This window comes from Pinus tabuliformis, chromosome 4_1 (genome assembly GCF_031772625.1).
Source record: "Pinus tabuliformis cultivar Carrire ecotype Pingquan chromosome 4_1, CPIR1, whole genome shotgun sequence".
In the NCBI taxonomy this organism is placed as follows: Eukaryota; Viridiplantae; Streptophyta; class Pinopsida; order Pinales; family Pinaceae; genus Pinus; species Pinus tabuliformis.
This window is the reverse complement of record NC_142303.1, coordinates 6,612,671-6,623,273: the sequence shown is the minus strand read 5'-3', so window position 1 is coordinate 6,623,273 and position 10,603 is coordinate 6,612,671. Positions and strand designations below refer to the sequence as shown.

Below are 10,603 nucleotides of genomic sequence, written 5' to 3'. Positions count from 1 at the left end.
AAAGTGACATCACTACCTATAACGTTGCCTTTTTGGAGACGGCACTAACGTTTCTTTTTCGAAGGAGGCGGCACGAATTGATGTGGGGATTCTCAGTAAATAGAATTGTGACGTTACAAGAGGTGTTGAAATTTGAACTTGGGTTAGTTCAACCTCCACTATTCTACTGTTCCATCAAACCCTAGTCACAATGATTTCCGGTTGTTAGTAACAGAAAAATTGTAACGCCCGTTGGACCCCATAACCCAACCAACCATTCTTTAACTCCTCCGCTCTGTCAAATGTTACGAACAACCTTGGTATTCGTATACCAAACAAAGACCATGTAATATTCACCGCCACTTCACATGCGTAACCCATGCATAAATTCTTTCATCACAATTTGCGAAAGCGATGCCATGTCATCTCATCCCCTTCGTACATGCAGTCCACATCAACCATTCGTATTCCACAGTCAACTTTGAGTCCAAGCGGCATCTGATTTGGCATCCCCTTTGGCCGTCGAATGGTCAGTTTTTCTAATCCCACGGCATATGCATCATAGCGGAGCGTGTTCTCCGAGGCCAACCACGACTCCCATCGTGTAGACTCTATGTAGTCACGCGGACATCGTTCAGCATGTCCCGGAAAATATTTATTTACAAAAGCTTGCTGAACTGGGAATTTGAGGGAGTTCGGTCTGTGAGGGACACATAATAATTCATTGAGCTGAGGATTTCAGGGTCTCAGTTTAATTAGTAGAATGAAGTCCGCCATGCCTGCACGCAGTGGAGCTCTGGTTCCCTATCTAAGTAACAACTCAAGAGATATCAATACTAATTATGTTGCAGATGGCTTGGCTCCTGTTTCTTTATCGTCAAATCGACAACCTGTTTCTCGGCTTGTGTTTTCCGACCGGAATCGCGCCCAATCTTATCATGTAACGGCTCAACCGTATTGTGGGATGAAAAGTAAATTAGAGAAGCAGAAATTGAAGCATCTATCTCCTGTGTCTGATGGGTGTTCAACTGAAAAGAAGAGGATGGAGCTATTACAATTCTTTCTGCGCTATCTACGTTCCCGGAAGGTGCGGATGTATCCCTTACAGAGCAAGTCAAACCAGAAATTATCTCGGTAATTTGAACCATTTTCATCTTCTTGAAATACTAATCTGTAAATCAAATAACTCAATATGATGAATTTGTATAGATTTACTAAAATTCCATAGGATGGGTATTGAGCAAGATGTCGTGAGTGCGCTGATGAGCCAATTAGAACAAGCCAAAGCGGTGCGCAAGGAAAGGAAAAGTGTAAGGCCTCTGGGCGATTGTGCGAGGGGCGCCGGGCGAAGTCGCCATGCACGAGGGTGCGGCGACAAAGGGGCGTGCAACGGTGCTGCGGAAGAAATGCGACGTTTACAAGAGTCAAGTCGAGTGCAACGAAACCAGTAACACTTTAAGAATGCGACTAAGTGTTGGGCAGTTTATATAACAACTTGGAGGAGGACTTGCGTGAGAGCAAGGCCGACATATGAAGAATGTTTTGTGGGCGTGTTATGAGTGGTTTTGGGGTCGGCCAAGGGGCTGCACACCCCATGTAAAATCCACGCAAAGATGACTATATATAAGTGAGCTTGAGAGCTCATTTCATCATCGAATCTTCATCACATATCTACGCATAAGGTAGAAGGGGTAAAGTAAAACTGCGCAGGTTTGGGTAGAGCTCCACATAGCTCATGCGCACTATCTAAAGGTGCAGTTTGAGGATTATCTTGTACCGGTAGAGGTGTGGGCAAGGTGTGCCTGGGGTTCGGTGTATGTGCAGAAATTGTGCAGGACTTTGGTAAGGGGAATTAGTGGCTCGGGTGAGCACTATCCTTTATGCAAGAGGTGTACATGGTTGTAAAGGCAAGTTTGCCTTTCTTTGTATTATTTGGTTAAGTGTGAGACTTGGTTCGGCCAAGACACACTTGTTTATTGTAAACTGATATTCTTAATAAAATTGTCGGGCAAACTCACATTACGGGGAGTTGCCCCTCCCCTTTATACTTGTTGCAATTTTTGTTGTTCTTGGTATAATTGCATGATGATAATGAATGAGTATGGGCTTCATTAAGTATAAAGGATAATTGCAAGTTTACTTGGTTGCGAAACACAAGCTAAGTAATGTTAATGTGAAAGTAGGCGTAGTCCACGAATGTTAGTATTGGTGAAAAGAAAGAGTTCGGTGGTGCCGCACCTTGCTACAAGCAGTTGGAAGACTACCGCAGGTGTAGGGGCGTGACAGTTGGTACCAGAGCTCGGTTGGAGCTGGTGAAGCAAGTGTGCATACACTTGGAAATTGATGACAGGGATTGAGGCTTGAACAAGGTTCAGGTGTTGAAGCATTTGAAGGTAGTTTCAAGACTCCGTTTGAGCAGGGTTGCTCGTGACAGTGGAAGCAGGTTTAGCAGGGGTGAAGCTTAGTGCTTGGGCCAAGCTGAACGACAAGGCATGGCAAGTTTGAGAGAAGGTGAAGGAAAGCTCTTGCTTACCTTATACAGGTTGAAGAGGTTGAAGGAAGAGAAGCCCCGGATCCGAAAGGAACTTGAAGTCTTGGAAAAGAATGTTGAAGACAAACTTCTTCAACTTGGTTGGACAATGGAGCAAGATGAAGTTGCAGATTGTGCTAACCAGGAAGAGGAAGCCGTGATGATTGAAGATGTTACAGACATGACAACGATGGAGGACGAGCTTAAGATTGATCAAGTTGGACCAAGATCGTGCAGTTTGTGGACATGGATGAATGAGGAAAAGCCTCATGATGATGATGTAAGTATCATTGATACTTGTGTTTCATTTGGGCATTTGGTGGATGGACCGTATGCAGGGAAGGGCAAAGCCAGTTTTCCGATGCTATGGAGGATCTTGCCATGGATGTCTATGATGAGACCTTGTATAGAGAAGCAAGGATTGTTGATTGTTGCAGGACTTGTTGGGGCTGCTTGTGACCTTATGGTAGAAGGTGCAAAGGCCCTTGACAAGGGAGGAACATGATGATCGTTGTGGAGGATTGGGTCATGCTTTAGCCACTTTGGCTAAGTGCCCGGCATGACTCATGGACAGTTGAGGAGGGCACACACTTGTGATGCTTGGGTGGACTTCTCATGACCGAGACCAAGAGCAAGTCTTGGTGGTACCTTTGGTGGAGGAGCTATGATGGAGGGACTCATGACATGATGATATGGTTGGGTGACCGAGTTCACTAAACCGAAGATGGTAGACTTGGATGAGGATGACCGATTGTTGTGATGAGCCTACTTGGTTGGACTACATGGACAACATAGTCATGGACATCAGGTTGGAGGCATGGAGCATGGCAGTCTTATGCAGGGACATTGTGTGGGAGCACTTGTAGAGGTGTCACTTATGGGCATCCAATGAGGAGTGCCAATGCAGGGATGTTGTGCAGGTGGATTTGCTGATGTGACATGGAGACTTATTGCTTATGAGTTGATGGAGAGGTTGTGCACTCTTGTACAACAAGACCATGGACTTGGATGGATTTGTGAGCTGATTATGGAGCTCATGATGACATGAGATGTTGTGACTTTTAGGGACTTCATATATGGTGGACTTAGAGGATCTGATGCATTGAGGAGCTGAGGTCAAGAGACTTTGATGTAGTATGGGATGCATACTTTCAAAGTACATGTATGGGCATGGCTTGGAAGAGTGACTTGATGTAGAGGATCGATATGAGACACTTTGAAATGATGAAGTTACGATGATGATGATGCCTTGACTTGGGCATGGGTTGAGCCGAGACTCAACTACTTTGACACATGGATAGATGGGACAAGTGCATACTTGTTTCTGTGGATGACTTGAGGGATGGCACATTGCAGATATGATGGAGGTTGCTTCATGGACCTGAATGTGGCACATCAAGAGTCGATTTGATGAGATGGTCTCTTCATATGAAGGAGACACACACATGGATAATGATGTTGGGATAGATGTGGTTGATTTCATATAGCACATTGACACCAAACATCATGGACAGCGTGTTGCAGATGAGAAGGATGGAGTTCCATGGACCTGAGCATGGATTATGGAGATAGATTCTTGATGAGTCAAGGATGTGGCAGATTTTTGAGGAACAACTGATGGTGGCATGAGGATGTTCACTCTCATGGTTTGAGTGTGATAGTTGGACTGATCACCCGACTAGTTCGAGACATGAGGGCATGCAGTGGGCAGAGATGTGTTAGCATTATGTTGGAGTATCATGGCAGTAGTTCACATGAGGACACATGATGAAGACAGGAGGTCAGTAATCATGGATCGAGATGACATCTGATGGAGAGCATGCCGTGGAGGTGCATACCTTGGTATGGTGAGCTTGGTGGCAGTTGGTCACTAAGTCGAGGCATGATGGAGATGAGGCTCTACATATGTTGCAAGGATGTTTGCTTTGTGTGTAGGAGTCAACATCATGGATGATGATGATCTTGGTGGATGGCTACTAGGATGATATGTTATCGAGGACGACAACGATTTCAGGTGGAGGAGGATATAAGGCCTCCGGGCGATTGTGCAACGGGCGCAGGGCGAAGTCGCCGTGCACGAGGGCGCGGGCGGGCGCGCGAGCGCACGACGGGCGGGCGCGTGGGCACACGACGGGCGCGCGACGAACGGGCATGCGACGGTGCTGCGGAAGAAATGCGACATTTACAAGAGTCGAGTGCGACGAAACCAGCAACACTTTAAGAATGCAACTAAGTGTTGGGCAGTTTATATAACAACTTGGAGGAGGACTTGCATGAGAGCAAGGCCGACATATGAAGAACGTTTTGTGGGCGTGTTATGAGTGGTTTTGGGGTCGGCCAAGGGGCTGCACACCCCATGTAAAACCCACACAGAGATGACTATATATAAGTGAGCTTGAGAGCTCATTTCATCATCGAATCTTCATCACATATATACGCATAAGGTAGGAGGGGTAAAGTAAAACTGCGCAGGTTTGGATAGAGCTACGCATAGCTCATGCGCACTATCTAAAGGTGTAGTTTGAGGATTATCTTGTACCGGTAAAGGTGTGGGCAAGGTGTGCCTGGGGTTCGGTGTATGTGCAGAAATTGTGCAGGACTTGGTAAGGGGAATTAGTGGCTCGGGTGAGCACTATCCTTTATGCAAGAGGTGTATATGGTTGTAAAGGCAAGTTTGCCTCTCTTTGTATTATTTGGTTAAGTGTGAGACTTGGTTCGGCCAAGACACACTTATTTATTGTAAACTGATATTCTTAATAAAATTGTCGGGCAAACTCACATTACGGGGAGTTGCCCCTCCCCTTTATACTTGTTGCAATTGTTGTTGTTCTTGGTATAATTGCATGATGATAATGAATGAGTATGGGCTTCATTAAGTATAAAGGATAATTGCAAGTTTACTTGGTTGCGAAACACAAGCTAAGTAATGTTAATGTGAAAGTAGGCGTAGTCCGCAAATGTTAGTATTGGTGAAAAGAAAGCGTTCGGTGGTGCCGCACCTTGCTACAAGCGGTTGGAAGACTACCGTAGGTGTAGGGGCGTGACAAAAAGGCAGCCGAAAGCCCAGAAAAGGCATTGAAATTAGCTGAAAAGCAAAGGAAAAACAAGGGCTGTTGTGAAGACTGGCCATTCTCATCGTGCTCCTCCAACCATGGGAGGGAGATGGTCGACATGGCTCTGCTCCATCCGATAGAGCAGATGGGACGGGTTTTAGAGGCCCCTGAGCCATACTAGTCGGTGTTGGTAGAAAATCCTTTGAATGTAGCGGAGGTTAATGGAGATGAAAAGGCTCTGCATGTGGAATTTGCAGAGACTAGTGATAGATTGGGGTTGAATTCAGCCGTGGGTATTGCAGTGCAGGAGGCGAAGAGTGTGATAAAAGTTCGTATGGGTGGGAAGTGCAAGAAGTCAGGATCCAAGATGTTGTTGGACTATTTTGAAGAGAGAATAAGTAAATCAGGGATGGGTTGTGAGGTTGAGACAGTGGGGTGCAAGTGCATGGGCAAGTGCCGAAATGCCCCAAATATTTGAGTACAGACAGAGGAAGATGGCTTTCATGGCAATAGGGATGTAGTGCATATGGGCGTTGATATCGGGGATGTGGATCTGATTCTTGCTCAGCACTTTAGGTTCAATGTACAATAACCTTAATCACCAAAAGAAGGCCAAACAGCCACTGGTCTCGTGGTCCCCAACTAATAGTAGTATATATTACTATCCCTTATCCCCAAATTGGAGATCAGGGAAGCCCAAAGATTAGGGACCTCAGGAATTGAACAGTTATTCTACCGCCCTGTAAGTATGTTTGTTTTGAGCTATTATTTTGATTCTTTTCAGAAGTCAACCATTTTGTTGGCTCGGAAGATTATCAGTAATTATCTTACAATATTGCCAAACAGTTAATTGGGCCAGAATTGATCAAATTACTCTAGAGTTCACTTATCACAGTAAAATATTCCTGTAAATATGTTATTGGAATTCGGAGAAGCTTTCTGTTTAAATTCAGTGCTTTTACTCATCTCTACTGTTATTTATTCTATGTGATTAATGCATCATCCCATTAGGTGATATATTCTATGTGATTAACGCATCATCCCATTAGGTGACATACATTGTATTTCCACTACAGCGATATGCAACGAATCCCTCTATTCATCATGGATCTGTCCTGTCACTGTTACATCAATTAACTATTGGTTTGTTGACATCATCTTCTTCATGAGATGATTCATGGATAAATTGGAAGCTTTCTTCCGTTTACATCTCCTTGATGTATTATAAAACTAGAATTTGCACCAGATGTTGCAAAGAAAACGTCGTAAGGCATAAAGTGCGGAAATCCATCATCCATGTAGTGTGTGCATTATTGAACAAGGTGGATCTCTCTAATTCATTGCAAACATTTATGTTGTTGCATTTCTAATTTATTTAGAATCTACTACTACCTCCTCTTCTTGGAATATTAAATTTCTTATCACCCCATGATGACAATCCCTCTAATTATTAGCATCACAGTTTTTTCCACTTTAGTGGGTTTACCTTCAACCTAAAGAAACATGAATTTGAGTCACTCAATTAAAATAAATTGCTAAATTGCTATTTATCATGTTTTGAGTAAAAACAATTAATAACTCATATTTACAACCCTTTAAATATTTACAACCTTTTAAGTCTTGTATTTATAACTCATATTTATAACCCTTTAAAATGAAACTGACTATCTATATTTTTATTAATAATAAAAAGAATCTTCTTTATAAAACTGACACTCATATGCTACTCCTATATATTTATGTTATGTTTAATATTCAGTGTCCATCAATTGAATGACAAGATGAAAGCTCAACTTAATTGCACCTTTAGAACGTGACTTAAAAGTTTAATTGGTAATTATTTATTCAGTAATTTGTACATTGTTAATTGCAATCTCTCTTGAAAACCAATGTTTATATCAAAATTTTAAAAACTAACACTCACTTCTCCAGTAGTCTGGTGTTTCTTTATTTGATCGTGGTACTCAAGATTTCCTTTCTCCAAAGTATCCAATGTGAAGATGATATCTTATGTGTTTCCGTGTTTATTTGATCATGGTACTCAAGATTGCCTTTCTCCAAAAGTATCCAATGTGAAGATGATATCTTATGTGTTTCCACTTTCTCAATAGGTTCATGTGATTATTATTATTTTTGGTGTTAATGTTTATGTTTTTTTTATGCCCATCCATTATTTATTATCTAAACATTGATTGAAAATCCGTAAGTGGCTAGTGTGGAAATTGCAAGGTATGCTGAGAATTTGGTTATCTAGTAAGCTTAGAGTCATTCTTGAGTCATTATCTTTACCATCTCAGGAAGAAGAAGAAGAAAAGCCTATTGAATTGGAAAAGAACCCTAAAAAGTATTAGGATCCATGGGTCATTTTTTTTGCATCATGTAGCAAGATCACATGGTTAATTGATTATGCCACATGAAGAATTAGCCTTTGCCAATATTTAGGCTTATGACTAGGTGATTTTTTCTACTAATATTCTTATACCAATTTACCATGATAATTCTCTTTTAAATTAAAAGGTAAGCACCGTTTTTTAGTGTTTCAAGTTTAGTGCTGATAATTAGTAGATTATATGAAATTTTGAAAATTGCACCAATATATTATTGTTGTAAGGCTCTACATTCCCAATGGAACTCATATAGTGAGTGGATAAAGAAATAATAAGTTTTTCAAATGGTGAAATAATTTTCATATGCGTGATATTGTGATCTAGATAAATAAAACCAAACTCTTCATTTATCATGTGTCTTAAGTCTTTTATATCTCTAGTGTATTTTTCGTACAAATAAGAAGCGTTTGTTAATCATGCATCATGTAATATGATCTCCAATCAGTAGAAAAAACTTAATATCAAAGAAAGAAAGACAGAGGAAAATGCTTTTAATGTCCACAAATGACTCAATGTTACAAAAGAGATGCTTGCTAATGAACAGGATAAGGTAGCTTGGGAAAAGTGTAGTAATAACTTTTATAAAGAATCCTACATAGATTTCCTGTTAACAACATATTAAGATATTTTAGAGAGTAGTTAAGTATGTTTAGAGATGTGCTAAAGAAGATAAGGTCACTAAATAAAAAAAGAATATAAATATCAATTCTTATTCGAAAATAATACAAAAACGAATTTGTGGGAACTTACTACTCTTGAGAGAAGCTTCCTAAAATTTCCTAATGGTGCTTCTCCTTAAATAAATAGGTTTAAGGCTACATCTAATTACATCAACATGGATAACACAAGCTCTCAAGGATATGGATGTAATTTAATTACTAGAGTTGATATTCATGAAGTGAGAGTGCACACATTAATATCTCCTAAGATTGAGGGAAGTGGAGGTTAGATTAACACATACATGACCTTTGTTGTAAAAGGGATCAAAACAAACAAATAGATTTGCAGGAGTGCATCATAAAAACCTATTAGATGATGAAAAGTAGGCATGTAGGCATATTTTCCCTAGTGTGGAAAATGAGCAAATTATATTTTAGTAGAAAATATTTTCCTATTATTTATAAGGTCTAATATTTTAACAAAAGATTGGCCAATATTTCACAATTTTTTATAATTTAAAGCAAGATTGGCTGAAAATCTAAGAGATTTTATAATTGAGAGAAAGATACGTCTAAATAATATATACATTTTTGGTTATCAATGAGACATACATACATATATATATATATATATATATATATATATATATATATATATATATATATATATATATATATGTAGAGGGAGAGAGAGAGAAAGAGATTTTGTAACTTAAGGTTTTATATTAATCAAAGACCATATTTACATGGGTTTATAAGGATTTCTAGAGTGACCATGGAGGATACAACCTCTCATCATTTTCTCCCTGAAAATATACCTTCAAGGTTCCTTAGGTGGATAGCAGAGCTACTATACTTGACATTGGCAGTGTCCAGTAGCTTTTCTAGCCCAAAACCTGCTATGTATGGCTCCATGTCAAAGCCTAGAAGGATGTTGCTTGGCTTAATATTTCCATGAACAAACTTCCTTTCATGTAAATAAGCCAGGGCTCTGGCTACTCCCTTTGCAATTTTAAATGATAAGTCTGTGTTTACAAAACATAGTCTACTGCAAGGATGCTAAGTTGGAAATGGCTATCTACCTTTCAGTGAGCATTGTTGACCCCTCCTCAAAGATTTCCTGGACAATGTCTATATTTTGTTGCTTTTCAACTGACTTAGACAATGAATCAGTGGATTTCCTTCTGAAAAAATTCTTAAATTTGCCTTCCTTCTTAATTGAAGTTGGTGGTGCAGATTTCTTAGGTGGGATCAAATCCACTACAATGCATGTAGTGTCATCCCTAAGTCCTCTTATCCACTTTATTAATGTGGATCCATGAGCTGGATGACACTTGTGGCCATATAAAAGTTTAAAGTCAAGAAGCTTGGTGATAATCGAGAATTTAAATAATACTTTTGAATTTTAAATATTTAAAAATGGTATATTTATTCTGCATCAAAAGATACCTTTAATGACGGAAAAGGGAAGCTGCCTTGATTTTATAATTTCTAACTTCAAAAAACAGGAAGCTGCTTTTACTTTTTTGATTTCGAAAAACAATGTGATAGAATTGAATAAAATATCATAGACTGAAATGAACAAAATTATAATAAAATATAATATAATAGACTAAAATGAATAAAATTAAAATAAAATATTGAACAAAGAAAGTAGTAATCTTTCCATACAAGTAAAATTTAGTAGCTAATATTGCAGAGGGAAATCCCAACATATTACAGAATGAAATCCCATCCTATTACAAGTAAAACTGAGAAATTTCATATACCACAATACAAGTAAAACTGAAACCAATCTTGTAGAGTGAAATCCCATCATATTACAGAATGAAATCTCATTCTATAGGATTTACTAGGGTCATTACAGAGAAAATACACATAAGTGGAGAGCTGATTCACAAGGCATGACATGGAATCTGTAGAGTGAATCCCATCATATTACATAATGAAATAGCATTCTAAAGGATTTACCAGAAACATTACAAAGATCGCTAT

The 10,603-nt window shown here is 39.6% G+C and overlaps 1 pseudogene; it reads left to right on the top strand.

The window, feature by feature from the left end:
* Window positions 1-668: 668 nt before the first annotated feature.
* On the top strand, window positions 669-6,672 carry LOC149173966 (uncharacterized; annotated as a pseudogene).
* Window positions 6,673-10,603: the final 3,931 nt, after the last annotated feature.